This window comes from Nicotiana tomentosiformis, chromosome 7, assembly GCF_000390325.3.
Source record: "Nicotiana tomentosiformis chromosome 7, ASM39032v3, whole genome shotgun sequence".
Taxonomy (NCBI): domain Eukaryota; kingdom Viridiplantae; phylum Streptophyta; class Magnoliopsida; order Solanales; family Solanaceae; genus Nicotiana; species Nicotiana tomentosiformis.
In genome coordinates this window covers 4,060,054-4,081,774 of record NC_090818.1, presented here as the reverse complement: position 1 = coordinate 4,081,774, position 21,721 = coordinate 4,060,054, and the positions used below count along the sequence as shown (strand labels likewise).

The 21,721-nt window shown below is 40.3% G+C and overlaps 1 pseudogene; it reads left to right on the top strand.

Annotated features, from left to right (window-relative positions):
- The first annotated feature begins 1,385 nt into the window (after positions 1-1,385).
- The window catches only part of LOC138895194 (uncharacterized), a 198,336-nt pseudogene continuing 178,000 nt past the window's right edge, over positions 1,386-21,721 (top strand).

The window sequence follows — 21,721 nt, the reverse complement described above, 5'->3', positions numbered from 1 at the left end:
ATGAAGTATGAATGTGAAAGCATTTGATGGGTCTTAAAGGGCCACAATTGGGGAAACCAACCTCAACCTACAGATGGGCCCAACCTGGTTTGATGTTGAGTTTCAAGTGTTGGACATATCTCCTACCTACAACCTATTGTTGGGACGACTTGGATACATGCCGCTGGGGACGTAGCTTCTACTCTACATCAGGTCGTGAAGTTTGAGTGGAACAATCAGGAAGTGATCATCCATGGGGATGGAAGTAATCCCATTTACACAAGTCAAATTGTTTCGGTCATCGAAAATAGAAAGAAGTTGGGTGGAGAAACATACCATCGCATCGAGCGCGTCAACGCAATTAAAAAGGACAAATGGTGGAGCAGTAAGATAGAAGGCATATTAGCATGGACAGTTTATGAGCTTGGCAAGGGTCTCGGTAAGAATCTCCAGGGGATCACCAAACTGATACAGCTAAAGCGTCATGACACAACTTTTGGGCTTGGGTTTGAATACACCTAGCACGAGTATCAGAATTGGTCGCCACCATGGCGTGGTCCTTATTACCCTCTAGAGCAACCAGTACCACATTTGAGCCAATCATCTAATCAAGCTGACATGATGTGTGAGTCCGAAGAAGATAAAGTTCTAGCTGGCATAAGGAATCTATTTCTGGAGGATGAAGACATGGATTGCGGTGCGATAGTTGAGGAGGAGGAGGAGGAAGGCCTCATTATTCAAACTGTGGAGGAGGGAGCTGTTCTCAAGAATTAGACTGCTGCACCATCAAGGGCCCGTCGAGTTCCTGGGTAGCCTGGCAATTAGCATTATTTATTTTGAAAGCAATTTTATGAGCATCTAAGACATTTTCAGTATTTTGTTTTAAGCATATTTTGTTTTGAAATAATTGCTCGAGTCATCGAGCCATACTTGTTTGGCATTTTCAAGATTTATCTAATGCATTGTTATTATTAGTATTTATTATTATTCTTTACATTTTTCTCTACATTATTATTATTACCTATCCGGATAAACCTACGACTGTGACATGTAATGAGACAACGCAACATAAGAATAATGATTCAGAGGATCTGGAAGATGATATAATACTCAAAAAAATTGTCAGAGAAGTGGAAAACTTTGAAAACAAGCCTAAGTCCAATTTGGATGAGCCCCAAACAGTTAATTTGGGAGACTCCGAAACGGTCAAGGAGACGCGTGGAAGCATTCAACTATCACCGTCAAAGAAGGAAGAGTATGTCCGGTTCTTAAAGGAGTATGAGGATATTTTTGCATGGTCCTATGATGATATGACCGGTTTGAGCACGTCCATAGTGGCTCACAAACTACCTACCAACCCTATGTGTCCGCTTGTAAAGCAGACGCTCAGAAAGTTCAAGCCGGATATGAGTCTAAAAATAAGGGAGGGAGTCACCAAGCAGATCAAAGCCAAGGTTCTCAGAGTGCTTGAATATCCGACCTTGTTGGCTAACATTGTGCCAGTTCTAAAGAAAGATAGGAAAGTCAGAGTGTGTGTCGACTATCGGGACTTAAATAGAGCAAGTCCCAAAGATGATTTCCCGTTGCCCAATATACATATACTGATCGACAATTGTGCCAAGCATGAACTCTAATCTTTTGTGGATTGCTTCGCTGGATATCATCAGATCTGGATGGATGAAGATGATGCCAAAAAGATAGCCTTTATTACACCATGGGGGGTGTATTACTACAAAATGATGTCGTTTGGCCTAAAGAATGCTGGAGCCACCTATATGAGGACCATGACAACCATTTTTCACGACATGATACACAAGGAGATAGAAGTATATGTGGACGATGTCATCATCAAATCCAAGAAAGTACAGATCACATAGCAGACTTGAGGAAGTTCTTTGATCGGCTTCGAAGGTATAATTTAAAATTGAACCCCGCAAAATGTGCTTTTGGGGTCCCTGCCGGAAAGTTGTTAGGATTCATCGTCAACCGCCGAGGAATTAAGTTGGATCTGTCAAAGGTCAAGGCTATCCAGGATTTGCCACCTCCGAGGAACAAGAAAGATGTGATGAGCTTCTTAGGCCGTCTCAACTACATTAGCCGCTTCATAACACAATCAACTGTGATCTGTGAGCCAATTTTCAAAATGTTAAAAAAGGAGGCCGCAAATAAGAACATCAAGAAAATATTGAGAAAGTTGGTAGACAGCCATAAGCAATGGCACGAGAAATTACCATTTGCCTTATTGGGGTATCGTACCATAGTCCGCACATCAACCAGAGCAACCCCTACTTGCTGGTCTACGGTACTGAAGTTGTCATTCTCGCCGAAGTTGAAATTCCTTCTTTAAGAATTATGCAAGAGGCTGAACTCAGTGATGCAGAATGGATACGAAGTCACTATGAAAAATTAGCTCCTATTGACGGGAAAAGAATGAATGCGGTATGCCATGGTCAACTTTACCAAAACAGAATGTCCAGAGCTTTCAACAAAAGGGTCAGACCTAGACAGTTCACACCGGGGCAGCTGGTACTGAAGCAGATCTTCCTGCATCAAGATGAAGCCAAAGGGAAATTTTTACCCAATTGGCAAGGGCCCTATATGGTTCACAGAGTACTAACAGGATGAGCACTCATACTTGTGGAAATGGACGGAGAAATTTGGCCAAAGCCCATCAACTCAGAAGCAATCAAGATATACTATGTTTAGATTGTTCGCATTTCTTCTGATGTATCTGAACTACGCTTGACTTGATTCCTGTTTAAGAGGGGATACGTAGGCAGCCCTGTGGGTTCGGTCACAACTCAATAAAATCTTCATTTTTACCATGGTCAGAAACTGTGGCAGAATTTTGAGGAGGATCCTCAAAAGTCCGGAGCAAGTCCAGCCAACTTCGTCATATGCAGACGGTCAAAGAATCGCTTATTAAACTGGGGAAGAATTTTGAGGAGGACCCTCAAAATTCTAATGCAAAGAAGTCGTAATGTCTCTAAAAGTGTCACAGTCATTGGTTCATCTAACTTACTTGATATTTCATACTACTATGTTTTAATTAGCTACATTCATCAAATGCACACATATTTTCTCAAAAACTTTATTTTATAAACAGCCAGATGCTACCCAGGACAACTCGAAGAGGATCTCAAAACAAGAGCAAAAGCAAAACAAGAAGGTGAAAGCACGGACCAACCTTCCCCGCAAAGCTCACGATTTTTCTTTGGATGCAGGCACAATGAACATAACAGGAATATTCACAAAAATCACTATTTTCATAATGATAAAGTTGCCAAACGCAAACATATCTCCAGCTAAGAAATACTCTACTATCACTCATCGCCCTCTTTTTGCATGAGGCTAAGCATTGCCTCTATAATTGCATAAGGCTAAGCATTGTCTTTCTTTGCATGAGACTAAGCACTGTCTCCTAATTGCATGAGACTAAGCACTGTCTCCTTTTCCTTGCATGAGGCTAAGCACTGCCTCCCTACTTGCATAAGGCTAAGCATTGCCTTTCTTTTCATGAGACTAAGCACTGTCTCCTAATTGTATGAGACTAAGCATTGTCTCCATTTCCTTGCATGAGGCTAAGCACTGCCTCCCTAATTGCATAAGGCTAAGCATTGCCTCCCCTTGCATGAGACTAAGCATTGTCTCCTTTTCTTGCATGAGGCTAAGCACTGCCTCCCTAATTGCATAAGGCTAAGCTTTGCCTTTCCTTGCATGAGACTAAGCACTGACTCCTAATTGCATGAGACTAAGCACTGTCTCATTTTTCTTGCATGAGACTGAGCACTGTCTCTTTTTCCTTTCATGAGGCTAAGCATTGCCTCCCTAATTGCATAAGGCTAAGCATTGCCTTTCTTTGCATGAGACTAAGCACTGTCTCCTTTTCCTTGCATAAGGCTAAGCACTGCCTCCCTAATTGCATAAGGCTAAGCACTGCCTTCCCTTGAATGAGACTAAGCACCGTCTCTTTTTCTTGCATGAGGCTAAGCACTGCCTCCCTAATTGCATAAGGCTAAGCTCTACCTTTCTTTGCATGAGACTAAGCATTGTCTCCTAATTGCATGAGACTAAGCACTATTTCCTTTTCCTTTCATGAGACTAAGCACTGTCTCCTTTTCCTTGCATGAGGCTAAGCATTGCCTCCCTAATTGCATAAGGCTAAGCATTGCCTTTCTTTGCATGAGACTAAGCACTGCCTCCCTAATTGCATAAGGCTAAGCACTGCCTCCCTAATTACATAAGGCTAAGCACTGCATTCTCTTGCATGAGACTAAGCACTGTCTCCTTTTCTTACATGAGGCTAAGCACTGTCTCCTTTTCTTGCATGAGGCTAAGCACTACCTCCCTAATTGCATAAGGCTAAGCTCTGTATCCTAATTGCATGAGACTAAGCACTGCCTCCTTAATTGTATAAGGCTAAGCATCACCTTATCCTTGCATAATACCAAATGCTACCTCTGTTATGCTACTTGAAATCTAGCACTATTTTCTACTTTCCTGGGGCTAAGCTCTGCCCCAATATTACACAAGACTAAGCTCTGTCTTGTTTCGCTTCGCATATGACCAAGCATCATGTCTTTGCATCTCATGGGCTGAAACATCGCCATTTTGTCCAAAGGTGTCATAGTCTAAAGGCATCATCCGTATAGGCGGAAGACACCATGCCATGGCCTGAGGACCTCTCAATATTGCACATCATTATTCAAAGGCGCCATGGTTCAGAGGCGCCATTCTCATGGCCCGAGAACATCATTTCATGGCCTGCAAATCCTTTATCACGCGATTCATGGCCCATGACATCATGGTCTACAGACATCATCCTCATCGTCCAAAGACGACTTTCATGGTCCAAAAGGAATTTGCATCATGTTTAAATTCTCGCAATAATCCCATATATACTTGCATGCATTGTGTTTAAGTTTTGCAGGTAATCCAGGAGGTAACCGTTCTCTTAACGGGAGCAATCTTTGCTCCGATTTTCGTTCAATGCTCACATCCTGCAGTTATTTCAAACACAGTCAACCACCATCAGTTACCCATTTTTACTTGATAACTGTTCAGATGCCCGTTCTAAGATACATCCGTTCACGATTTCATATAAACTCATTTGATATTGTCCTATCTAAAAGAGCCTTTCCGAAGCACACGACTATTCCTATAACAACTCCATCGGTTCAGTTCACCGTTGGATCCAGAACTACACACGGCCTGATTCCCGTAACACCAGGGATATGTAGGTAACTCATAAACCAGAGTTCGGCCTCCATTTTTCAAATCATCCCATTCGGTCAAAATTGGTCATCATTTCTTTACCCGACAATTCTTTCATCATTCCCGGGTAAAGAGGGGCAGCTTGTGATACCCAATATTTCCCTCATATTTTCTAAAAATGCATATATACTTTCAAAATGGCATATTTGCATCATCATTTATTTTACAAACCTATACAAGTATTTTCTATAATTTTCCATAATTTTTAAAGCTCTAAATCAATTTCATTCTACATTTTTATTATATAAATATCTAATAATTATCCTTTAAATTATTTTGTGATGACTTAATCATCAAAACTTATTATTTACACCAACATGTATGTTTTATAATATTTTACTTCATTTTTTCTATAATTGCATTTGCATTTTTAGGCTAATTGTGTATTTTTGCAATAATAGCCTATATTCAGGTATAATTATATTATTTGTGCCAAAATAGATTTTTATATTTTTATAATATTAAGTTATTATTTTTAATCATTTTAGTGTACAAATAATTTTTTTGTTATTTATTAATTACTTTTATTAATTACTTTTGATAATATTTGGGTATTTAAACAACATCCCAATTTTTAAACCAATTTCGGACCAAATGAATGGCCCAAACACTCAAATACCTAGCCCAATTATCCAACCCAAAGCCAAACGACCCATATCTAAAACTTGATTGCGACCCGCTTCTAAACGACCCGCCCGTCCAATTTTTTGATCTTAGCCGTTGATCTCTCAAGATCAACGGCCATCGTCCATTCCCCCCTCTTAAATTAACCTAACCCAGAACCCTACCCATTTCCCATTAATCTGCTACCCCTAAACGCTCAACTCTTGTATTCTCACTTCTGGAGAATTCTAGCTGCCCCCCTATTAATCCAATCTCCTAATCCCACTGATAAAGGGATTCGACTACCATTCTCTTTCCATATTCGAATCCTTTTGGTACTGGTTGTCTGTTTGTGGTATTACCTAGGTGCTTACCTAAACATGGAAAGCAATATCTTCCGAAATCAAACCAAAAGTGATTCGAATCTTTGATTATGAGCACTATTTTGTCTATATACGTTCAATACCATACTGTGTGAATTCGATTTTGTTTGGATTCTGCTGATTTACACTTTCCCTATAAAAACTAGGGTTTACAGATTTTCTCTCTTAAATTGATTTCAATTCGATTTGCATGTTTCTTTTCCTTGTTTGTTGCTTAAATTATTTTGTTTCCTTATATGTTTGCTCGATTTTGACAACTATATAAACCCCTCCCCCATTCCCTTTTGGACGGACTTGGAATCAAAACATTTCCACTAAAAAAGAAAAAAGCTAAAGATTTTCACTCTGTTGTTCGCTTATTCTCTTTTTCTACTTTGGCTCTTGGCCGGCTGAAAGCCAAGGCCACCGGAATTCCTATTTCTCTCGACCTTCCTTGGGTGTGAGCATTTCCCTGGGTTTCTTGAAGCCCTTGGGAACTTGACGCATCTAAGGTCCTGGGTTATACTGCTTTGTTGACGTTCAAAGTGATTCTATTCTTTTCTTGTTTGTCTAGTTATCAATCAGTTACTGGTGAGTTATTTAGCCTTTGCAATGTTTATTCGTTTATATTCCTGATTAGCATATTCATGCCTATGAAATTGCATAACTTAATGTGTTTTTAGACTATCTTTATGTGTAACTCTGCTTATGATATGAACCTCTCTAGAATTTGGTCATGCCTAAATTGTCAGTTCTAAAATGTATTTGTGTTTAACTTGAGCAATTTAGACTGTTTGAAGATCGTTTAGCTTAATGTATTGGTACTTTGAGTGTTTACATTGGTTATATGACATCAGTTTGTTTCTTGCCTTGTCCTGGATTTCTATAGTGATTGATTTGTATCTGTGATATGCCCCAATCCATGCTAAGACCCTCATTCTAGCTATGATTTGCTCCTATGATCATTTTATTCACTTAGTATGTCCTTACCCTGCCTAACTCTGTACTCCCTAGCAACTAGTTGGAACCTTTTAGAATAGCTTCTTAACCTGTGTTCCCTATAACATTTGATTCTGTTTGCCTTATTGGTGTGAGTTGCACTGTTCAACCCCTGGTGCTTAGCATAATTTGAACCTTAGGCTTGAACCTGTTAAGTTGATGTTCTGTTGTTTGTCCTATTTGGCATAATGCCTTGATTATTAATTTTGTAATCCCTAAAGCCATAATCCCCCTTGCTTTCTTACAAATGTTCCTTGCCTCAATGTGCTAAGTGTGGACTTATGATATTAACCCGTCTCTTGAGTTTGTTTACCCTCTGTGTTGATATGTTCATTGTGTGATCACTCTTGCAATGCCTGTTCCTAAAATGCAAATGCACTTCTTCAAACTCTGCTATTCGATTACTATTTTTATTCTCATTGGTTGTTTACCCTATTCTGAACCTATAATTCTTGGCCGGCTGAAAGACAAGGCCACTAAAGCTTTCTCTATTAACCTCCCTAGCGTGAGCACTGCTCGGGGTCCATTTTGAGACCCTTGTGAACTCTGACACACTAGGGCCTGAGGTTCTTTGGCCATTTTCCTTACTACTCAGTTTTGTCCTTCTTTCTTGCTGTTGAATGTGCAAATTGACTTGTGTAGGTGATTGTTTCCTGGATCCTATGATCAAACCCTGGCTGTTGGGTTTGGTTCAAGTTCTCCTATGGTTTTTAGGCTATGTCTAGATCTGTGTGGAGAAAGAGCTTAGTTGAAGGCTTGTCAGTGGTGGGTATCTTTTGGGCCTATCTTGAGGCTACTATTATTGCTTGTACTACTTTGTAATTTATTCATTATTGGGCCTGTAAGAATTCTGTAGTAACAATTAGGGTGATAGTGAAATTGGAAAATGGTATCTCTTAATATTTGCATGAAAAAGGGTAGAAAGCATGTTTATAGGATTTGTGTGATCTATTTGCTATCCGACTTGTTATATGTGAATCTCTTTGGGCACTATTAGAAATCATGTCATTAGGGGATCACACACTCACATAATTAGTATGTTGTCAATGCATGTGTATTCTATCTATTCTTGTGTCTACTACTATGTGTTGCTAGATAGCATGCCTATAGGAAATAATTGCTAATGACTGCTCCTTAATCTGCCCACTAGATATCATGAAAATAGGATTTTAACTAATTAATTCGCTATTGCAATCTCATCATCCATCTAGAAAGCATGCCTATAGGAGCTAATTGTATGGGAATCAGTTCAATCGCCAAGCTTTAGAAATCATGCCTATAGGACATCAATACTCGCTTTTCAAACGCTGTTTTATTGTTTATCCACGCGATTATTAGGAAGCGTAATAATTTTGAGCATTTCCAATAAGTTCCGTTGTTCCTTATTGTATAAATCACTTAGAAATCATGCCTATAGATGTGTCCACTAATAATCTGTAATACCACTTAGCAGCATCTGGCATTTACCAATTGGTAATTTGGAAATTATTAGGTCTAAAAATGGCTTGCGCATCTGAATCAGATCATCTAGAAACCATGCCTATAGAGTTTAACAACTGCAATCCCTTCAATTCTGAAAACTGCCTAATATGTGAAATCTGTTTGCGTGCATTTGTTTGTCTAATTGGGAAGGCTAATGTGAGCCTTTAATTGGATCTAATTGTAGTCCTATTTGTTTTGAATTGTCGCCTAGTTTTAACATCTTTGAGTAGCCTAAGTCAAGTCTAGAACCACCCAAAAATAGAGGTCCAAATGCCTCTTGGACCATAGGCATGGGATGGGTAGTGCACGCATAAGGCACGATTTAGAATCATCTAGTGCGCTTTAGGTAATAACTTAAAGATAGTAATCGGGTAGCAGGAGATGATAGTCTGTGCCCGCTGAATAATACGAGTAACACCCCATCTTGAGGGAGTTACGAAGTATTATTTATGTTGCACGGGGTGATCCTTTAGGCTAAAAAACTTAGGACCCCCCATTTTATCCTTAAATCAAGTGTTTATATTTACTCTAAGTCTTTGATAATCAAACTTCCCAAACTTATTGTTTTCTCTGTCTTTGTTTATCTGACTAATTCATATAATTCAAGTTCGGCCGAGACCCACATTTGTGGACCTCGAAGAGTGCCTAACACCTTCTCTTCAAGGTAATTTTGAGCCCTTACCCGATCTTTGGTGAAGCAAACTGGTCAAACCCGAGTCATATGAAAATAGGTGCCTTAACGCACCTTAAAAATTATTCGGTGGCGATTCTCCTCTTTTAATACCTCCTTTAAAAGAGTTGTCACATGTCGAGGCCCGATTTCGCGAGTAAACTGGGCGCGACAATGACTACAATATTTCCCCCATCATTTTGTAAGATACCGCACTGACAATTGTTTACATATTCTATTTTCGAAGAGTGACTTGACATCATCAATGATTGGAATTGGCAACTCTTTTACTTCATTCAAAGCGAGCCAAAACGACCCCTAATAGCAAGCTTGGCTCTTGTAGCTTAATTCCCCTTCTCTAGTGATAAAACGAATTTGGTGGCCTTTCTTATGTAGTATCAACTTAATTAAAGAATAATTAAGTTCATATCGAACTAAGTCAAACACATCCACCTAGGACAACATAGTGCTCAAAGAAAACTCTCACAATATGGTGCTCTTCCAATTTGGCTGCTACAATAATATATTTTCCTTACTCGTTATTTCCTCCTATGAATTGGAGAGACTCCACATTGGCCAGCATTAGTAACTTGACTATATCAAACATAAAAAATTTTAAAGCATTCCCCACTGTCCGATGGCATCAATCATGAAATTTTTTAAAGCATTCCCCACTTTCCCGTAAAAACACTTGGGCTAACAATAATTTTCCTTTTCTACTTTGATTTCCTAGTTTCAAACCTATTCATGTACAAATCAGACATGATATTTCCTTATTTGCACATGTCAGTAGTTTGAACACCAAGAATTTCCTTAATTTTTTTCTTGCTGGTTCCTATAAATTGACCACTTTCTCCTTGTATCGTTATCATAGCAGCAATGCTCCGCTCTTGATGAAAGCAACAGTACCACCTTTTGGTTAGTTTTAGTAGGTACTCTTCAATAGTTGGCATTACGCAATCCCGTTGCTTGATTCTCCAATTATCAGCTTTGCGCGTCTATCGGAAAAAAATCATATCTCATCGTAGGAGCTTCTAAAACTCAATCTGTTTGATCCTCCAAAAAGTAGACACTTAGAGACAAGACACGTTCAAAAACTGAGGTTAAATTCGTTTTGTACTGTCCCATGTGAACTTCTTAAACTTGGTTCCAGGTTCTGTCGTGTTCGATATTTTGGTTTTGCGCTTCTTAACCAAACAAATCATATCTTGGTGTAGGAACGCCGAAATTAGGAGCGGTTTGCAGCTACAGAATCTAGACTCGGAGTACTGCAACATATCAAAAATTTTGATTTAAATTCGCATTGTATCATCCCAAGTGAGCTTCCTAAACTTAGTTCAAGTCCTATCATGCTCAACATTTTAGTTTTGCGCGTCTTAACCAAAAAAATCATATCTTCGTGTAGGAGCATCGAAATCACGAGCGGTTTATGCCTACGGAAACTAGACTTCTGGAGATACGATATAGGTAAAAATTATAATCAGAATGTGCTGATATCTTCCCAAATACTTTCTCGAATTTAGGCAATATATTGTGACATGCTGTCCCATTCAGTCTTGCTGGTTTTCATAGATTCTTCCTTTTTCTTTTCGCAGACTCTCGGAGCAGCACATCTGACTATGAATTCCATCAGCAAGGATGCATTTTATCGACCACGATACACCATATCCAACCTTGAGATTATTAGCGACAAGCAAAATCCGCGCGCCCATGTTCTCGCTTTAAAAGTTCATCCTCCGGTGATAGGTGCTTTCGCGCTTGCTAGGAAGCCACTTGATGCCTCCCTTGATCTTGTAGAATGGTCGAATAGAGAGATGAAGGATGCATTGGACAGATTTTTGGGCAAAGCAACCAACATGAAGGTCGTACTTTTGAAGTCCTCTACCCATCAGAAGGTCGCGTCTTCTAGTCCTCCTCATCGTGATCATGATGGACGTCTCGCCTCTTGGAGTGTTTCTCCTTCCGGCTTTGGTAAAGTTCGCTATACGTCCAAATATTGGGAGTGGGTAGAAGATGTTCTTGCCCGCAACAAGTTGACTCTGGATGGCATCAAGGTCTATAACGCCATCTTTGCTTCGTTGTTCACATATGACTACAATGAGAATGTCCTCCGTGCCTTTTGTGAGCTTTGGCGTCCATCTACCAACACAATTTCTACCTCTATTGGTGAACTCTCCATCTCTTTGTGGGACTTGCGAGCAATCGGAGGCCTTCCGGTGCATGGGTCCTTCTACAACGAAGTTATCCCCTCGTCTAAGGAGTTGACACAAGCAGACGATCAAGGAAAACTTTTCCTCCCAAGAAGTTGTCTGCATCTGTTCTCGGCGTTCTACAAACTCATGAAGGATGATGTCCACGAGGTTTCCATTCGTGATTGGGTGGAGTTTTGGTTTCGAGGTCTGAGTAGGTATGCCAATCATCAAGGAATCGGACTAGAAGGCCGACGTTGAATCATAATCCTTCTGGAAATATTGACGCGAGCTTCCTACCACTAACCGATGAGGAGAATGCCCCCTTTATTGAGCTTGGTGTGGAGGAGTCACTTAGAGCTGAGACCTATTTGGCAGCTTTCCTTGCATGTTGGCTTTGTAAATTTGTGTTCCCCAATAAGAAGATAGACTACATACGTGCTGGCGTCTTCAAAATCACAAGTTTGATGACTCATGGAGAGAAGTTTTCCTTGGCGGTTCCAGTCCTTGCAAGTATCTACCATGGCATGAATGAGGTCTCCACTTCTCAAGATTTGGGTGCCTGCAAAGCACTCTTTCCTATTCATTACGTATATGGATGTATATAAGCATATTTCGACACCTACTATCGTGTTAAGTGTCCACAATGAGATCCGCAAATGTGCAAGGTTTCTGGCGAGAAGATGGCCAAGCATTTTGACCTTAGTAATGCCCGTGAGTTGTTTCAACAAGTTAGTGCGTGACAACTTCACCATTTGGCTATGCTACAAGGGAGGGAATTTCATCTTACTGATCGTGACGAACAATCAAATTCTTGGAGTGACTTTGTTTTATAAGTCTTCGCTCAAGCTTCATCACCCTTAAGCATGATGACATTCATATTGTGGAATCTTATAGCCCCAATAGGTTTAGTCATCAATTCAGCTTTTGTCAAGATGTTCCTGGCAACCTCATAGAGCGACCTTATGACGGCTCACTAAAAATGCTAGTGCAATTCTAGGACTCCTGTGTTCGTATTGGAGGTTCTTCAAAGGTTATTGTCCCTACGCGTCCTTCAGAAGAGGGGCCTCTAATGACTCGTGAGTATATAGATTGGTGGTCAGCTCGTTGAGTGCACTCTTCCCGACAAAGTACTCACATCATTTTGAAATTTCCAAGGAAAGATGATATTCCTTTATCCTCCAAAGATGATCAACGTCAAAAGAACACTCACGAAGGGTCTTCCAAGTCCAAGTTAAGATCGAAAGATCCTTCGCCAAGCACCAAGGTCTTATTCAAGTCTACCCCTTCGACGGGCGGGAATGCCCATGTGGAAAAAGGAGCTAAACATGTTTTGTTGACTTCCAAGACAACTACTGCCACTGTGGAGGTGACGATCAATCCTTGCAAAATGAAAGCGCCTCCTACTTCACCAAACAAAGATATTGCAAAGACAGCCAACGTCGTGCCAACAAACGAGGAAAGGACTCAAGCTTCTGCTTTGCCCAATGAGGTTGTGAATGTTAGTGCGACTTCCAGTTCGAACGAGAGTGATGTTAGTCACGACATACATTGGAATCGTTCAAAGAAGAAGGCTAAGGACACGAGCCATAATGAGTTTGTTGACTTGGATGCTCTTAGTATCGATACTGGATTTTTCGTAGAGGGTGACCCTATCTCAACAATGCCATTGTCTGAACTGGAGAAATGAGTAAATATTATTTCCTTCAAATTTGCTCCTTTTTTTTCGTTTTTCTTGTTTTTTTTTTGAACACCAAAGTTATTATTTTTTTTAATTGCAGTTGGATGTCGATGAGTTGTATGATGATGTACTTGGTGGCAACATGGTGGAAGACTGTGTTACAAGCCCAAATTCCCTCGGTGTGGCCGCAAAAAGTCCTCACACTTCATTTGATGGTGTTGAACATCATGATGCAAATAACGCTTCGTTGACAGATTTGAGTCTACCCAAAGAGTCACACCTCGTTCTTCCAGAAGATGTTGTGCTTTCCAAGCCAGCCATGACAAGTAAGATGGAGGCTACCGCAAGTCAAGCAAAACGTCAAAAAGCCTTCGAGCCTACTCCATGGCCGTTACATCTTGATGCTCCAAACTTCAAACCACAAGAGACTATTTCCCGTATTAAACTTTCTTTTGTTAACACGATGTGGCATACCTTGTGTGAATGGATCGAAGAGTTCTCTCTTGATTCTCTGGATAGCTTCACAAAGTTGGAGGAAAGTATCGCTTTGACTCTTGAGGAAATTAAGAAAGAAAATATTATTGATACTTCTATTTTAGAGGCTCTTGTTGAGGCTTTCTTCAAGACGTACGCAGATTACGATGCTTTAAGATCGTCCAAGATGACTAAAGAATTTCACCAAGAGTCACTTTCTGATGCACGACGACTCCTTGATGCTGCAAAACAGGAATATGAAAAAGTGAACGAGTCTGTAGAGAAACTTCAAGCCAATCTTGTGAGTGTTGAACAACAGCTAGCTGCCTTGGCCTCTAGAAAGAAGAAGATTGTCGCGCTCTTGGATAAACAACAAGTGAAGTTGGCTAACAGTCAAGAGAACATTGACATTATCGAAGGGGAGATTTATACCATTGAAGCCAATCATCCATTATCTGATGATGAAGCAGAGAAATTATCCCTCCTGAAAGGGGCAGTTGAGACAAGCCGCTAACAAATCCTTAGCTTCAAACCTTTTCCATGATTTTAGAGTTTTTTTTTTGCTTAGGATTCTCGACTTACGATTTTTTTTAATTATTTTTTTTAATTTTTTTATAACTAATATCATGTAATGGAGTACTTATTTCTTGGAGCAATAAAAGCATCTTTAGTTTTAGTATGTGATATCTCTCATTGAGACCTGGATTCCTTCTGTTACTCCCAATTATTTCTTTCTTAAATTTCAGCACATGTCTTGTGCGTTGGCTTTGTTGCTTCGCGCGCTCTTGTTAAAGAAAGTCATATCTTGAGCTAGGAGTGTCGGAATTACAATCTGTTTGCACCATTAGAAAGAAAACTCAGAGACCTAAAGTACCTATAAATTTCATGGCAGAGCTCCTTTCGGGCTATCAACAGAAAATTTGCGACATCGACTTAACTATAGTGAACTTTTAGATTTGCGTACCTTCGGCAAAAATAATTTTATCTTGAGCTAGGAGTATCAGAATTATAATCCGTTTATAATGTCAGAAAGTAGACTCAGAGATCTAAAATTCATATAAATTTCATAATAGAACTCCTTTCGGACTGTCAACAGAAAATTCACAAATTTGACTCAACCGCAGTGAACTTTCAGATTTGCGTACGTTGCAAAAATAATTGTATCTTGAGCTAGGAGTATCGGAATTACAATCCGTTTGTGGTGTTAGAAAGTAGACTCGGAGATCTAAAACTCATATAAACTTTATAACAGAACTCTTTTCGGACTGTCAACAGAAAATTTGCAAAATCAACTCAAGCGCAGTGAACTTTCAGATTTGCGTACTTTCAGCCAAAAAATCATATCTTGAGCTTGGAGTGTCGGAATTGCAATCCGTCCATACCGTTAGAAAATAAACTCAGAGACTTGAAGTACCTATGAATTTATGGCAGAACATTTTTCGGTCTACCAACAGAAAGTTTGCGAAGTCTACACAACTGCAGTGAACTTTCAAATTCGCATGCATATAGCAGTCTTTGCGGTATAAGACCTTCTGGATTAATCAAAGTTCCAGATCGTGTATTGCTTGACCCTTTGGAACCCAAGTTAAAATATTTCACAGTTAGGCCACATGATGGGGGAATAACTCACATTGGATTCAACTACACAAAGCTTTATGGTAGCATCATATTTTGAAGAAATGAAGCGAACTTGGAAAGGCATTCAAGACAAGATAGCGACAATCTTTCGCGTCAATTATTTTTATGACTTAGATTCTTCGAATAGGACAAAGTACAAATATTTTCATACTTTTAGTCTCTTGACAATGATGTATCAAATCCTTGTAGTATTAAAGCAATGAAATGTCTATTTTGGCCCGATACAAATTGCATTCTTTCTTTCTGCAATATGCGCCTATTTGAGTGATCAACGTGATGCCTCGGCTCGAATTTTGATGATCATGTCACGTTGAAACACATTTTTTTAAAGTTGATGCGACTGAACTTAGAATGAAACTCTAAGCTGCCTACGTACCTCGGTGAAGAGGATCAAGTCATAACGTAGTTCAAAATAAGTGAGTTATTTATTTTTTGTTTCCTAGGCCGCCTCTTTCAAGGTTTTCAACCTAGCGAATTTTTTTATGTCCTAACTTTTTCCTAGGCCGCCTCTTTCGAGGTTTTCAACCTAGCGGACTTTTTATGTCCTAACTTTTGCCTAGGCCACCTCGAAAGCGGACTTATTATGTCCTAACTTTTGCCTAGGCCGCCTCTTTCGAGGTTTTCAACCTAGCGGACTTTTTTTTTTGTGGGTGCCGTTCACAGTTTAGGCTCATGCAGGCCAGGAGCATGTCTTCTTCAAGGATAATACCTTTTCAAAAAATTTCCATTGATAGGGTCAATTCTCATACCATCTGCATCAACTAACTTGTAAGCTCCACTTGAATAAGCTTCTTGCACAACATATGGACCATCCCATTTTGAAGTGAATTTGCCTCCGGATTTGCGAGAGGTGATAATAGTTCTTCTTACTGCAAGAACTTGATCGCCAACTTGGAAGGACCTCAAGCAAACCTTTTTGTTGAAAGCACGAGAAAGACGAGCTTGATAACATTCAAGACTTTGTTGAGCTTCTAGCCTTTTTTCATCAAGGGACTCTAGTTCTTCAAGGCGCAGACGAGCGTTTTCTTCTTCAGTAAGACCTTCTTGGACAGGAGTCGCAAGGATAGTATTTGACACTCAAGAGGAAGAACTGCTTCGACTCCATAAATAAGAGAATAAGGAGTTGCTTGTGTCGGCGTGCGTTGAGTCGTATGATATGCCCACAAAGCTTCTTCCATTCTGTCATGCCAATCTCTTTTAGACTTGGAGACAACCTTCTTTAACAAGTTGCAAAGTGTCTTGTTAAATGCTTCGGCTAGTCCATTTGCAGCAGCATAATACATTGGCGAATTACGTTGCTTGAAGCCAAAAAGTTCACAGATCTTGGTCATCAATTTGTTATCGAACGGTTTACCATTATCTGTTATTATATAACTAGGAATACCGAAACGATATATGATGTTTACTCGAATGAAGTTTGTGACATTCTCTTTCTTCACTTCCTTGAGAGTGATGGCCTTGACCCATTTTGAGAAGTAATCAGTTGCAGCCAAGATGTATAGATGTCCTCCAGAAGATTTTGGAAGTGATTCAACAACATCTAATCCCCAAGCGTCAAATGGCCAAGATGCAACAGTAGGATGTAACATTTCAGGTGGTTGGTGTATAAAATTTGCGTGAAACTGGCAAGCCTTGCATCTTCGAGCATAATCTAAGCAATCTTTCACCATTGTCGGCCAGTAGTAACCCATCCTCTTAATGTGAAAGTGGAGCTTCGGCCTAGATTGATGTGATCCACAAACTCCAGAGTGTACCTCTTGCATAGATTGAGTTGCTTCATCTTCCCCTAAACAACGCAAGAGAACTCCCTCAAATGATCTTCGATACAAAGTGTCCTTGTAGTAAAGGAAGCGAGGGGCACGCCGACGAATTTCGGTCTTTCTCCTTGGATCTTCTGGGAGTATCCCATAACATAAGTAGTTGATCATGGTTTATCTCCAATCAACCTTCTCAGCTTCAGCGACGGCTACCAAATGCTCGAGCTTGCTTTCTTCATCCTCGTTCTCATCTGGTGGTACTATCCATTTTTGGCAGATAGTGATTTGTTTTTGGCCGGGCAGAGTCAATGTCGAAGCTAGAGCAGCTAAGGCATCGGTTTTCTTATTTTCCTTCCTTGGCACATGCTGAAGAGTTACATTGCCAAGCCATCTAATCAATTTCTGCGCATAATCATGATAAGGATGCAATTTTGGCCTTTTGACCTCGTAGCTACCTAGCAATTGATTCATCACTAACTCAGATTCTCCAAAAATATGTAATTGGAGTTGTCTCATATCAACGGCCATCTCAAGCCCAAGTATGAGTGCTTGATATTCTGCAACGTTGTTGGTGCAATGTTGTGTTAAGGTGAAAGAATATGGCAAGACTTTTCCTTGAGAAGTGATAAACACAAAACCTGTACCAGCTCTTTTACGATGTGCGGCACTATCAAAATACATTTTTCATGGTGGTTGCACTTCGATGACCATTGCATCCTCATCAGGTAGTTCATCAGTCAACTCCCAATCATCAGGTATTGGATGATCTTCCAAGAAATCTGCCAAAGTTTGTCCTTTCATAGCTTTTTGTGGGATGTACACAATCTTGAATTGTTGAAATTGGAGGTACCACCTTGCTAACCGATCATTGAGGACGGGTTTTGACATAACAAATTTGATCGGGTTCACCCTTGAGACGAGACGGATGAAATGAGCTTGAAAATAGTGCTTCAAATTTTGAATTGCGAAAATCAATGCCAGACACAACTTTTTGATCGGAGAATACTTCAGCTCATTTGGGGTCATCATTCTACTCAAGTAGTAGAGGGAATTTTCTATACTTTCACCATTTTCTTGGGCCAAAAGGGCTCCAACTGACCTTTCTTGGGCTGCAATATATAGAATCAATGGCTTTCCTGGTATAGGGGCTGCCAGAATCGGAGGTTTCATTAAGTAGGATTTGATACTTTGGAATGTGTTGCTACAAGCTTGGTCCCATTCAAAAGGTACACCCTTCTTCATGAGACGGCTAAAAGGCTGGCACTTCCCTGCTAGATTTGAGATGAATCTTCTAAGGTACGCCAATTTTCCTTGTAGACTTTTCAGTTCATGTATATTTCTGGGCTCGGGCATCTTCAAGATTGCATCAACTTTGGCTTGATATCTCCGGAGTCGTTCGAACACCATTCTTAAGCCTTGCAAGTGGTCTCCTCCCTTTCTTGATTTCACCACTAAATCATCCACACAGCATTTTCGCATACTTGTGGAGGATGTCGTCAAAGATATTCTGCATTGCCCTTTGATATGTGGCACCGGCATTCTTCAAGCCAAAAGGCATTACTTTGTAGCAATAAATTCCTTTAGGAGTGCGAAATGCAGTAAGCTTTTCATCTTTCGGTACCATACGTGTTTGATTGTAGCTAGATGATCCATCCACGAAAGACATCGCCTCATATCTGGTGGTGGCATCAATCATAAACTCTGGGATGGGGAGCGGAAATTCGTTCTTAGGGCATGCATTATTGAGGTCTCTAAAATCGACACAAACTCGAATTTGGCCATTCTTCTTCTTCTTCTTCACATGAACAATGCTTGAAATCCATGTAGGTTATTTAATCTCCTGAATGAAACCAGCTTCGATGAGTTTATTGGCCTCAACTTCGATTGATGGGATCAATTCTGGCCTGAAGCATCTTTGGGCTTGCTTAACAAGACGAGCTCCTTTCTTGACCGCGAGATGATGGACTGCTACTTTAGGATCTAAACCAGGCATCTCTTTGTAGCTCCAAGCAAAGACATCTCTATATTCTTTGAGTAGCTCCACATAAGTGATTTCTTCATCTGTGGTTAGTAGGGCACTTACATAGGTGGGCCTGGAGTCTTCTGCAGTGCCAAGGTTGACTTCCTTCAATGCGTCAACTGTCATTTTAATTCCTTCTTCTAGTTCCGAAAGAGCATCCTCGATATCTTCGTCTTCTTGGGGATCACCGTCATTAAAAGATATATGGCCACACAAAGAGGCATCTCCCAAATTTTCGTCGACCTTCCTTAGAAATGAAGTGTATTGCTCCTCATTCGCAGTAATGTGATATGCAGATCCTACATTTTTTTCATCTACGTCACGCTCTCTAGTGTGGATCACTGTGCGAGTCTTCACTTTGAGTACCTCTCCGTATGAAATCAAAAGTTCTGATTGTCGCCTCACTCTGGAAGGGATCAGGCTTTGACACTCTTTTGAGATACTTTGGACTCTAGATGGCAAAGGTCTTCTTATTTTTTCATAATTTCTTTGGGACTTGTTCTTCTTCCTTTTCAATGGCCCCAACCTCTCAAATACAGAAGTTCTTGTAGTTGGTTCTCCAAGTCGATCAAATACAGAAGGCCTTTTATTAGGATCAACGTGTTCATCTTCCATCGTGATCTAGTTACTACTTGCTCTTCTAATGGAAATGCGAACTGGTGGGGGTTGTTTGTAACCCAGACCCTTACGTGATTGCTTCGCCACATGCTCCTTATTCTTCATCGTGTTTGCTTTCTTAGTAGCTTCAGGTGGGAGCTTCCCTAGCTTAGACGGTTCGTTGGGATCATATCCAGCCTTTGCGAACAACCTGTAAGCATTCAGATCAAAACCTTCATTTGTGCGTTTCGTGGGGAGTGCCTTATTTTGAGGTATGTTAGGGGCCACAAACTTTTCCAGTAGCTTTGAAGATAACTTTATGGTATCGATCTGCTTGATAGGATGGTTAATTCTCTTAGTGCCTCTTTTTGGAGGCTTGATGGTTCTCCTTCATCTTTCTTCACTTTTGGGACGTAACGAAATAAAGGAGCTATTTTCTTGCATGCAGTTGCAGCATTATGTTTGTGAGCTTTCGAAACTTGGTATGCTTCTATTGTAACTTTATCTTCACCAGAAGCTACTTCAACCCTTTTGGACACGATATTATCATCTTTGGCCTTCATGATGTCATCAACTTTTACTCCCTTCACGATGTGGTTCTTCAAGTAGAACTTTGTATCAGCGAAGTATGCCTCGGCTTCAACGAACGGTTTGTCGTCAGCAACTATCTTCTTTTCGACTCCATCTTTATTATATTTCAAACATTGGTAGTAAGTTGATGGGACAACTTTGTTCTCGTGTATCCACGGCCTACCAAGCAACAAGTTGTATGAAGTCTTTGCATCAATCACATACATACATGCAGTTGATTGCATATCTCCCATGGTGATTTCCAGTTTGATAGCTCCTATGGCCCTTTGTCCCCCTTGATTGAATCCTTGAATCATCAGTCGGTTTTCAGAAAGTTCTTCAGTTGAGATGCCAAGTTCTTTCATTATGCAAATGGGAAGAATGTTAACTGCAGATCCGTCATCTATCAAGATTCTGTTTATCCTCCACTTGAGCACATAACCCACCATAAACAAAAGGGTGATTGTGTAGTGTCTCAGCAAGTAGGAGATCGTCTTCAGTGAAGGTGATTTTTGCATTACAAACATCTGCTTCTTGGAAGGAGGAGATAGTGATGGAGACAGTGTTTGTGTGACATCATTCTTTTCCTCTTCTTCTTTATCAGCATTACAACACAAGGCCTTATCATCATCATCAGAAATCCTCATGCGAAACCAACTGGGCAAGAATTCACCCAAAGTCACCGGGTGGCATGGCTTTTGGTGATGATGTGTCTCTATATCCACCTTCTTTGGGTTCTTAACCAGTAGTTTCTTCTTTGGTCTTCTCACCATCTTATTCCTCGTAGGTTGCTTCGTTGATCCTTTTTGCGGACTCAATTTACGGCGTCTTCGACGAGTCACCAAGATCCAACCTTCTTCATTAGGTTGATCAACTCGGACTTTGTCATCCTCCAATAATTCTTCATCTTTATTCCCTTAACAGGTGCATATCTCAATCGGATCGAATGAGCCAAAGGCAATGGACACATGGTTTGTGCTCGCCTTTTCGTCTTCAAGCTCGATCTTCTTTTGACGAGCCTAATCCATAACTTTGTCCTTGAAGACAAAACACTTCTCAAGAGGGTGACCTATAAGCTGATGATATTTGCAGTAATTCGGGTCATTGCTTTTTCCAGCTTCATCTAGCCGCTTCATCTTTGGCAGCTCAATAAGCTTTAGCTCGAGGATTTCTTCAAATATTGCAGGCACATCGGAGTCTAGAAATGGGTACTCCTTTTCTTGCATCTCTTTGAGAGTCAACTTTCGATTTGCATTGTCTTGAGAGGAAATTGTTTTCATACTCTGTTCTTGCTCACCTTGGTAGTAAACTTCAAAGGAGAGGCATTGACGTTCATGGATTCTTTGCTTTCATTCTTGGGTACGAACTTGCTCCATTTCTTGACTTCTTGCTTGTCTCTTCCCTTGCGAGGTTCGTAGATGGGCAG